This window comes from Lutra lutra, chromosome 1, assembly GCF_902655055.1.
Source record: "Lutra lutra chromosome 1, mLutLut1.2, whole genome shotgun sequence".
Lineage (NCBI taxonomy): Eukaryota > Metazoa > Chordata > Mammalia > Carnivora > Mustelidae > Lutra > Lutra lutra.
The window spans coordinates 19,037,892-19,049,611 of NC_062278.1; the positions used below are offsets into that span (position 1 = coordinate 19,037,892).

The window sequence follows — 11,720 nt, forward strand, 5'->3', positions numbered from 1 at the left end:
CTGGTTGGTGAATTGATGAGTCACTCTTCGTAAATCACTCTCCACTGCCTTTATCCACCCCGCCCCGCCCCTCTCTGAAATGTCCAGGGAGACTTCTTCAAGTGCCAGCACTGTCTGTTCTTGTGTTCTGTTTCTTTTGGAAGATCCTGCATAAACAGGCACCTGGAACCAGCTGTAAACTCAGTACTACCCTGATGTTGTTCCCTGCTTTAGTCAGCTCTAGCTGCTCTAACAAAATACCAGAGAGTGGACGGCTTCACGACAGACTTTTACTGCTCACAGTTCTGGAAGCTTGGAAGTGCAGATCAAGGTGTCAGCCAGTGTAATTCCCGGTGAGGTCTCTCTTCCTGGTTTACAGCTGGCCATCTTCTTATCATGTGCTCACATATCCTTTTCTGAGAGCATGCATATGAAGAGATCTCTCTTTTCTTACAAGGTCTCTAATCTTATTGGATTAGGATCCCACTCTTCTGACCTTATTTAACTTTAATTACCTCCTAAAAACCTCATTTCCAAATAGAATCACATTGGCGTCCAGTTAGGGCTTCAACATATGAATTTGGGGGGTATGCAGTCTAGTCCATAGCACTCCTTGACTTTGATAATATATTGGGTTTTCTCTTTGCATTTTTAAAAAAGATTTTATTTATTTATTCATGAGACACATATTGAGAAAGAGAGAGAGAGAGAGGCAGAGGCAGAGGGAGAAGCAGGCTCCCATCTCCATCCCAGGACCACGGAATCACGACCTTTGCCAAAGGCAGATGCTTAACCAGCTGAGCCACCCAGGCACCCATCTTTTGTACTTTTATATAAATAAAATAATCCCAGTTGTCTCTTTACAGAGATTTATTTCTAACATTATAATTATATTTCAAATATTATTTAAATATTCGCAGTGGCTCTTTTGTATACTCTTCGGCATCTCTGTGCCTGCCTTTTTTTTTTTTTTAATATTTATTTATTTTAGAGAGAGTGCGTTGAGGGAGGGTCTGAGGGAGAGAGAATCTCGATCAGACTCCATGATGAGTGTAGAGCCTGATCTGACAATCCTGAGATCAAGACCTGAGTCGAAACCAAAAGTCAGACATTTAACCTACTGTGCCACTCAGGCGCCCCTCCAGGCCTGTTTTAAGAAGAATTGAGTATAATTTAATAAGGACTTCAGTGCTGGCCTTAGGAAATGGGAAAAAGTGGATGAAAGGGAGTAGCATTCACAAATTACCCTCGCTGAGAAATGATATAAAAGAATTCGAGAAGTTCTACCCACACTGGGTCAATTTGTAGAAAACAGAAGATCTAATACCATATGAAGAAAAGGTGTGTATAGATTACTAATCTAAACAACTTTGGACTCTTGGGAGGAATAAACAGTGTGCAAACACTAATATTTTTCAGGGAGTTAAGTATCCTGGAACTGTGCACCTACTGAGAAGGTGTCTGAGGATGAACAAGAGAATCCAGACAAGTTGCATATTCTTTTTTTTTTTTTTTTCTTTTTGTTTTAGAACTTCTTCTTCCTCTTTTTTTTTTTTTTTTTAAGAGCAGATTTAGGGTCATAGCAAAATTGAGAGGAAGGTACAGAGATTTCACATATACTCCTTGTCTCTACGCATACAAGGCCTCCTCCATTATTAACATTCCCCACGAGAGTGGTGCATTTGTTACAATTGATACGCTTACATTGATACATCTTGGTCATCCGAAACTTAGAGTTCACCTTAGCGGTCACTCTTGGGTGGACAAATGTATAATGACGTGTATCTGCTATTATAGTATCATTCAGAGAATTTTTATTGCCCTTAAACTCCTCCGTGTTCTACCTGTTTATCTCTGCCTCCTGCCTCACCACTGCAATATCTTTGTGTTGTCCACGGATCTTTGTGTTGTCAACCACGGATCTTTGTGTTGTCCCCGTAGTTTTGGCTTTTCCATGTAATCGTCATAGAGTTGGAAGCACAGCCTTTTTATATGGGCTTTGTCCAGATTCCTCAGTGTCTTTTAATGGCTCGGTAGCCCAAGTGGGGAATCGTATCTGGATGTACTACAGTTTATCCATTTGCCTACTGAAGGAAATCTTGGTTGCTTCCAAGTTTTTGGCATTTCTGAGACTAAAGCTGCTATGAACATCTGTGTGCAGGTTTTTGTGTGGACATAAATTTTCAGCTCCTTTGGGTCAATATCAAGGAGCATGATTTCAGGATTTTATGGTAAGAGTATGTTTAGTTTTGTAAAAAACTGCCAAACTGTCTTCCAAAGTGCTTGTGCCATTTTGTATTTCCACCAGCAATGAGTGAGAGCATGCATTGCTACACATCCTCACCACTATTTGGTGTTGTCAGTATTTTGGACTTTGGCCATTCTAATGGGTGTGTAGTGGTATGGCATTGCTGTTTTAATTCACCTTTACGTTATGACATACGATGTGAAGCTTCTTTTCATATGCTTACTTGTCATCTATATATCTTCTTAGGGTGAGGTGTTTGTTAAGGTCTGTGGCCCATTTTTAAATCAGGTTGTTTATTTTCTTATTGTTGATTTTTAATACTTCTTTGTATATTTTGAATCCAGAAGTTTTTCATTTTAATGCAGTTCAGGTTATCAGTGATTTTGTGACGTTGGTGTTGTATATAAAGTCGTTTGCTGGGGTGCCTGGGTGACTCAGTGAGGTAAGCCTCTGACTTCAGCTCAGGTCATGATCTCAGGGTCCTGGGATCGAGCCTCACCTCGGGCTCTCTGCTCGGCGAGGAGCCTGCTTCTCCCTCTCTCTCTGCCTGCCTCTCTGCCTACTTGTGATCTCTCTCTCTCTCTCTGTCAAATAAATAAATAAAATCTTAAGAAAAAAATAGTCATTTGCCATACCTGTTATCATCTAGGTTTTTTCCCTTTGTATTATTTTCTAGGAGTTTTATAGTTTTGCATTTTATCTTTAGGTCTATGATCCATTTTGAGTTAATTTGTGTGATATTGCATATTCTAAAATTTAAAAATCTGTTACACAACAGGCAAATTTACTTCTAGAAATAGGTACCTATATAACTAAGTGTGAGGTTTCTGGAGGTATAGGAAGCCCAGTACCCTGTGGGTGAGATCATTTTTTGTCTCATCCCAGTGAGAGAAGCTGCAGGTGTCGCTTCTTGCTGCAGCTGGTGGCCCATTCAGTTTCACTGCTCCCATCTCCCTAGGCATGTGAATATGAGTTCTGGATGTATTGTGGGTTTTTTTTTGTCCTTGTTCTTCTCTTCTTCATTGCAGCATTACTGTCTTCTATAATAAAAATTTGTTTGAATTTGTTGAGTGTTAAGTGCTTTCATTTGCTCTCATGAAAATTATCTAACAGAACTGGGTCCAACATTGTGGTTGACCACGACTGGTCCCTTAAGCAGTAGGATGTAGTTGGTTTCCATGGATCAAAGAGTTTACTGGTAATAAACCTGCTGGATTAGTGTTCACTGGGGAAAATTCATGTGGACAAGGGCAGGAGCAGATGAGAAAATTCCTCACTCTGAGGCAGGTCACAGCAACCTGATGGGGTGAGATACTAGCTTCTGGGAGAGCTGACCTTGATTCTTGGGTGGGAAGGCTTTAAGCTTGATGATTAAGGAAGCATTTGCCCTTTTGATGTGGTCAGGGCTGGGGTCCCAACCTTATGAAGCTGTGTAATATAACAAGCAGTGACAAAATTCACCAATTTTCCCTTCACAGTTGGGGAAGCATCAATCTCTTTCCTGCCATGTTCTGAGTGGTTTGGTAGGCAGAATAATGACTCTCTCAAAAATGTCCTTGCTCCAATCCCTGGGACCCGTGAATATGTTATGTTACATGGTGAGTGAGCATTTAAGTTGTTGATGGAATTAAGTTTGCTAATTAGCTGACCTTAAAATAGAGAGAGTATACTGAATTCTTCAGGGGGTCCCAACGTGATCCTAAGTGTCATATACATGTGGAAGGGGGAAGTGGGAAAGTTAGTATCAGAGTAATGCGGTGTGAGAAAGACACAAATGGCCATGGTTGGCTTTGAATGAGCCAAAGAATATGAGCAGCTTCTAGAAGCTAGAAAACAAGTTTTCTACTAAAGCCTCCAAAAGGAACACAGCTCTGCTGATCCATTTTAGAATTCCAACTTCCAGAACTGTAAAGTAATAAATCTATGCTGTTTTAAGCCATTAAGTTTGTGGGAATTTGTTACAGCCACAGGGGAAGCTCATACAGGTGCAGGGGAACCTCGTACTAATGTTTGAACTTCATGCTTGGCCAGTATCGGTCACCTTAAGAAGCTGGGTGGTAGCCACTTGTCACAGAACTTTGCAGAGGTCAACTCCTTCCCTTGCGGGTGACCATTCTTGGACAAAGCAACACTTAACCATGAACTCTTGCCTCTCACTAATATTTCTAATTCAAATGTAGAATTAAGTAATTAAGTAACACACAGTGTTACTTTAACTTTGAGTTACACCTGCATCTCTTCTTTCTCATGTGAAATATCCTGGCTCCCAACAGCATCAACATTGTTGCATTTGCTTTATCCTAACATTCCCCCCCCCTCCACAACACACCCCAGAAGGTATAAAACCAGTATTATTGATGGTACTATTAGTGTCAAAAACAGCTTCATACTTTATAATTTTTTTCACTTCTCTTTGTCCCACAAAGAATATAGCCCACAGGAGATGAGTAGTCTAACTCTCCCTTGTAATCTAACGCTGAAGTCAAAATGATTTCTCTCTGCTACTAACCTACTACACCATTAAGTTAATTTGTTTAATTTACTTTCAATTTGTAGGTATTGCTTTTTTAGATTGAATTGTTTTCATTTTATCTATTTTCACAACTCATTTGCATGGTTTCAAACTCAAATTTCTAAAACGAGGTGTATTTTGAAAAAGACTACCTTCTTCCTTTTCCTTAAAATTTTTTTTTATAATTTATCCTTCAATTTTTGAATTTACCTGACTATGTATCTCATCTTCCTTTTCTTAGACAAATGTCAGTGTGCTGTCTACACGTTTCTTCATCTTGTTTTTCTTAGTTTACAGTATGTCTTGGGTATCACACCATACAAGAAGATAGAGATAGTCTTTATTACAGATGCATGGTTGTCCTTATTACAGATGCAAAGGACAAAGATTAAAAGCTCAAGTTTCTATAACAAAATACCATAGACTGGGTGAGTAAATAACAGAAATTAATTTCTCCATAGTTCTGGAGGCTGGAAATTCAAGATCTAAGTTGTTGGCAGATTCAATATCTGATGACCATCTTCTCCTGGTGTCCTCACATGGCAGAGAGAGGAAGCAAGCTCTTTCCTGTCTCTTCCTATAAGGGCTCTAACTTTATCATAAGGGTTCTACCCTCATGACCTACTTAACTCCTAAAAGCCCTATCTCCAAATACTATCACATTGGAGATTAGGGTTTCAACATGAATTTTGGAGGGACACAAGCTTTCAGTCCATAGCAGTAGTCTTCCTTTGCAGTCCACATATAGATGGACATTTGCGTGGTTTTCAATGTTTTGTGGTTATAAATAGTAGTATAATGAATACCCTTGTGTTATGTCATTTGGTACATTCACCAGTTTTACTAGTCGGAATTCTACCAGAGAAACAGAATCAGTAGGATATTTATTTCAAGGAATTGGCTTGAGGGATTGTTGAGGCTTGCTACGTAACTGAAATCTGCAGGGCAGGATGGCAGGATGGACAGACTAAAAATATTAGATACAGGCAATTCCACGAGTGGAATTTCTTATTCTTTAAAGAAGTCTCTGCCCCAAGGGCTTCCAGCTGGATGAATTGGACCCACTCAAATTATCTAGGATAAACTTCCTTACTTAACTTAAACTGATTATGGTCCAGGAGGCAGGGTCTGGCCTGGGTGCCCCAAAATGCATGCCTGCGATGCCTGCCTGCCCCACCCCCCAGTTGCTATAAAGGGAAGTTTGCTGTGAGCTCTTCCATCACCATCCTATCTTTTGAAGCCACATTCATGGGACGCTTGGCAGACCCCAGCTGCCAAAATGGCAAAACAGTTGGAGAACAAGTATGCTTTTTAGAAGGTTGAATGGTTGAAGAGTACAGAAGATAAACTTGGAGTGGTTAACTTCTCAGCCATGTGGTGTGGGCCTTGCAAAATGATCTTTTCTCTCATTGCTTCTCTGAGAAGTATTCTAACGTGGTGTTCCTTGAGGTCCACATGGATGACAGTTAGGGTGTTGCTACAGTGTGAAGTCAAATTCATGGCAACCTTACAGTATTTTTTTTTTTTAAAGGAGAAAAAAGTAGATGAGTTTTCTAGAGCAAATAAGGAAAAACTTGAAACCACCATGAATGAGTTAATCTAATTATGTTTTCTGATAACATAACCAGACATTGACTGTTTAAAACTTATAATTTTTTTTTCATTTACAAAAAGAAAGATCAAGTATGAAGACTGTAGACCCACCTGCCATCTAAGTGACAATAAAATATTAATTCTCTCCTTTAAAAAAAAGTGGATTATCAACTCTAATCCCATCTATAAAATACTTTCATAGCAACACCTAGATTTGTGTTTGAGTGAATAAATGGGGAATACAGTCTAACTAAGTTGACACATAAAACTGACAACCATGCCAGTATGCCTTTTGGATAGATTTCTAAATGTGGAATTGCTGAGTCAAAGGGTATATGCATATATGATTTTTCTAGAGATTGTCAAATTCCTTTCCAAAAGGATTTTATATTCTAGCTACCAATGTATGAGAACACCTGTTTCCCTACAGCTTCACTAAGAAAATATACTTAGGGTTTTTATCAGTTGGATAGATAAAACATGTTACTTGATTGTAGTCTTATTTTGTGTATCTTTTATTATATATAAAGTTGGGCTTTGTGGTAGGTTGGATTGCTATTCTTAATCTGTCGCCACTTGCTTCTGGCATATAACCATATAGTACACTAGAATAGATGTGGTCTATTTTCCTGCCTACTGGGCTGAATGTTTATGTCCCCCTTAAAATGTGTATGCTGAAGTTGTGATCTCCAATGTGATGATAGTTGGAGATGAGGCTTTTAGAAGGTGATTAGGTCATGAAGGGTGAACCTTTATGAGTGAGATTACCTTTATAAGAAAAAGCAGAAGAGAGATAATCTCTCTCCTCACCATATGATGATATAGCAAGAAGGCAGTCATATATAATCTAGAAAGAGGATACTCTCAAGGCCATGCTGGCACCCTGATCTTGGACTTCTAGCTTTTAGAACTACGAGAAATAACTGTTTGTTGTGGTAGACCGCCCAGTTTGATATTCTGTTATAGAACCTGGAACTGAACCAAGATAGTGCTCCAGTGTTTTCCTGTGGACAATGGAACATTAGTGGATGAATGCATATAAAAGCTTAAAATGTGCCTTAAGTGAATTGGCTTCTCGTGTGGTCTGTGATCTGTCATAGAAGAGCATGCAGTGAATAATCCCTGGTTCCAGGTGAAGACAGCAGACACGCTGAATAGAACTGAACCTAGTATTTATCCTGCAGCCTGGAACTCAGAACTTGAATCCCAGGGTTTGGAGCCCAAGATAGTCCAGCGTATTTGCAGCCAACTTGAAGACCTGTAGTGAGAAACCTGTGGTTTCTATTTTTAAGGCACTGGGGTTATTTGTTACACAGCAGTATGGACATCATGACTGATTAATACAGCATATTTCCATCAGTTTAAGTCTGCTTTTGTATCTTTGAGGAGTATAATGCTTTATAATATTTGAAGTGTTGTCATATTGTTGGAGGCCACGGCACGGTTGGAGTCGAGGATCAAACCAGGCCCTGACTTGTGTCTCCTTCAAAGTCTGGACACCTTGACAAGGCTAAGGATGGGAAAGTTGAGTAACACTGAGAAAGGGTCTGTGCTATGTGTCGTGCGCTTGCCTACGTGACTTCCCACGCACTCTCCCTACAGAAGGGAACAATGTGATCAGGGTCATGAATTCTTAGTTGGTCCTTGTTTTCCTGTACCTCCCATAACCCACTCGCTGGTTGATTGTCATGCTAATGGCTTTAGCTGAGACTACCTGGCATCACGAGGTTTGCTTGTAGTTAATGTAAACTTGTTATAGGAACTTGCGGTCATCTGACTAGATACTGATGTATTACTCCTTCTATTGTGGTCTGCCTTATAAATGCTTGTAAGATGTGGAATAAAATCTGCACTGTTGGACATCCTCCTCAGTGTCCCTCCTGCCCCCATCTCTTTGTCTCTTAATTTCTTTTCACCATCCTCTTACCCTCACGTTTTCCTGGTCGATTTGTCGTGCCGGCTGCGACATCATATAATATTTAAAAAATTCTCTTCTGGGGGCTCCTGGGTGGCTCAGTGGGTTAAAACCTCTGCCTTTGGCTCAGGTCATGATCCCAGGGTCCTGGGATCGAGCCCCGCATCAGGCTTTCTGCTCAGTGGGCAGCCTGCTTCCCTCTCTCTCTCTGCCTGCCTTTCTGCCTACTTGTGATCTCTCTCTGTCAAATTAAAAAAAAAAAAATCTAAAAAAAAAATCTCTTTTGTGTTTATTTCTATAGCCTTAAATTTTTTTTAATGTTTTTTTTTCCACTTAACAAATATCTACAGAGTACCCATATGTACTAGGCAATTTTCTGGTGCTGAGAATGCAGTGGCCACAAGGCTCACATGGCACTTAAATTCTTGTGGTTTTCTTTCATTAGACTTGCTTGAGGTCTGTGTATTTCATTGGTCTTTTCCAAAAAACTAGCTCTTGGATCTACTTTCTAAGATTCACTTCCTCTTCTATACTACATTACCTTCTTTTTTTAGCTTTATGCTTCCTTCTCCTTTATTTTGGTTTATTTTAGTGTTTTTTTTTTCTAATTCCTTAAGTTGAATTTTAAGCTTCCTTCCTTCCTTTCTTTCTTTTAAATAAACTTAAAGCTAAAAATCGTTTTTTGAGTACCACTTTTCAATTTCACTAGTGTTTGTATGTATTGTCGTGGTTTTATTCATTTCTAATGAGCCCATCATTAAAATTTCGATTTATTCAAGTATTTTATAAAAGATTAAAAAAAACATTTCTAGGTTGTTATCTCTTTTTGTATGGTTTGTTTTATAACAGTCTGTTCTTGTGTTTTCAGACAGAATTTTCTCCTCAAATCTCTTTGGGGGAAGGTATTTCTAGTTATGGAGCCATGAGGGGATTGGGTACTGGAAATCAACCAAAAGCAGATAACAAATTGAGAAGTCTTCATTCTTGAAAAGCTACTGGAGCTTCAGGTAAGAACAGTAGGAGTATGGCCATTTGCACTCAAACTGCATCCATCCTTCCCTTCTCCCCTCAGCCCAACTTGATTAGCAAGAATCGTAGTTTTATCAGCATCGGAATCATCATGGAATCTAATAGCTTTGCTGCCAGAGGGGAGGAACTCAGTTTGGGTGTGTGGAGGAGGTGGTAGAAATATTTGACTTTGTTGTTTAGAAAGGATGGACATGGTGGGGGACAAATAATAATGCAGCTTTGCAAGCCTGAATGGGGTGAATGGTGGACCAGCCAGGAATTAAATGGGGGAGATCCTGGAAATGAGAGATCCATAGAAAGGCTGAGATCACCTGCTCAGTGGGAAGCCCGCTTCTCCCACTCCCACTCCCCCTGCTTGTGTTCCCTCTCTCACTGTCTCTCTCTCTGTCAAATAAATAAATAAAATCTTAAAAAAAAGAAAAGAAAAATAAAGCAGAATTAAGAAGTAATGCCCTCTCATTCCATTTAATAAAGAAAGATTAAGAAAAGATACAATGCAAGAAAAACACCACCAGCCTTTCATGTCAGGCTAAAGAATCAGTGATTTTTCTCTTTCATTTCCTAATTCCTATATTCTTATCTAAATGGGTAGAAAAAAAGAATTGCTACAGTGCTTACCTAAAAATAATTATTTTTAAATATTTTATTTTATTTTAAAGATTTATTTATGCATTTTCGAGAAAGAAGAGCGAGAGAGCATGGGCAGCAGAGAGGGGCAGAGGGAGAGAGTCTGAAGCTGACTCCATGCTAAGTGCAAAGCCTGATGTGGGACCCAATCTCATGACCCTGAAATCACAACCTGAGTGGAAACTCAGTGTCAGACCCTTCATTGACTGTGCCACCCGGGCACCTGAAGATACTAATTTTAACTAATCTCTACACCCAGCATGGGGCTCAAACTCCCTGAGATTGAGATTTTCATGCTCTACTGACTGAGCTAGGTAGGTGCCCCCTAAGCTTGTTTATTTTATTTTACTTTTTTTAAAGATTTTATTTGACAGGCAGAGATCACAAGAAGGCAGAGAGGCAGGCGGAGAGAGAGGAGGAAGCAGACTCCCTGCCGAGCAGAGAGCCCGATGCGGGGCTCAATCCCAGGATCCCGGGATCATGACCTGAGCTGAAGGCAGGGGCTTTAACCCACTGAGCCACCCAGGCGCCCCAAGCTTGTTTATTTTTAAAACAACACTTATTAGGCACACAGGAAAAAGGAAATATAATCTATAGTTAATTAAAAAGAAAAGGACAGTCAATAGAAACTGCTCAGGGTGAGCCTAGACGTTGGGTTATAGACAAAGAATTCTAAGCAGTCGTTATGAATATGTTCAAAGAATTAGAAGAAATTATTTTCAAATAATCAAAGAAATATTTGATGACAATGACTTAACATACACGGAATATAAGTAGAGAATTAGAAGGGTAAGAAAGGACCAAATAGAAATTCTAGAATTGAAAGATGCAATACAGAAGTCCTCCCTTATCCATGGGTGTTATGGTCCAAGAATCCCAGTGGATGCCTAAAACCCTGGATAGTACCCTATATAACCATATTTTTATCTATACAGTCATACCTATGATAACATTTGCCTTATTTTTATTTTTTAAAAGATTTTATTTATGTATCTTAGAGAGAGCGAGAGCACATACAACAGGGAGGGACAGAGGAAGAGGGAAAAGCAGACTCCCCCATGAGCAGGGAGCCTGATGCCAGGACCCTGATCTGAGACAAAGGCAGAAGCTTAACCAACGGAGCCACCCAGGTGCCCCAACATTTACTTTATAAATCAGCACAGGAAGAGATTAATGATAATAACTAATAATAAATATAGCAATTATAACAATATACTATAATACAATTATATAAATATGGTCTCTTTCTCTGTCTCTCAAGATATTTTATTGTACTGTGCTCGCCTTTCTTTTTGTGATGATGCGAGATGATAACACGCCTATGTGATGAGATGAAGTGAGGTCAGTGACATAGGCATGTGACATAGTGTTGGGCTACTACTGATCATGTGACAATACATCAGAAAGAGGATCATCTGCTTCTGGACTGCAGTTGAATGATTAACTGAAACCATGGCAAGGAAGCTGTGGGTGAGGGGTGCTACATAACTGAAATAAAAATTGACTCGATAGGTCCAATAGCAGATTTGAGATGGTGGAGTAAAAGATGAGACTTAAAGAAAGATCAATAGAAGTAATTCAATCAGAAAAATGCAGAGAAAAAAGATGGAAGTCAAAGAAAACAGTAGGACATCATAAAGTATATCACATACATGCAATGGGAGTCCCAGAAAGAGAGGAAAGAGAGGAGGGTGTAGACAAAAAAAAAATATTTGAAGAAGTTTTATATATATATATATATATACACACACCCAAATTTGATGAAAAACTTTTATCTACATATGTAAGAATCTCAGTGAATCCCAACAATTATAAAC

General features: G+C 39.3%; 1 pseudogene; it reads left to right on the top strand.

The window, feature by feature from the left end:
- The first annotated feature begins 6,018 nt into the window (after positions 1-6,018).
- LOC125081980 (thioredoxin-like) lies at positions 6,019-6,342 on the top strand (annotated as a pseudogene).
- Positions 6,343-11,720: the final 5,378 nt, after the last annotated feature.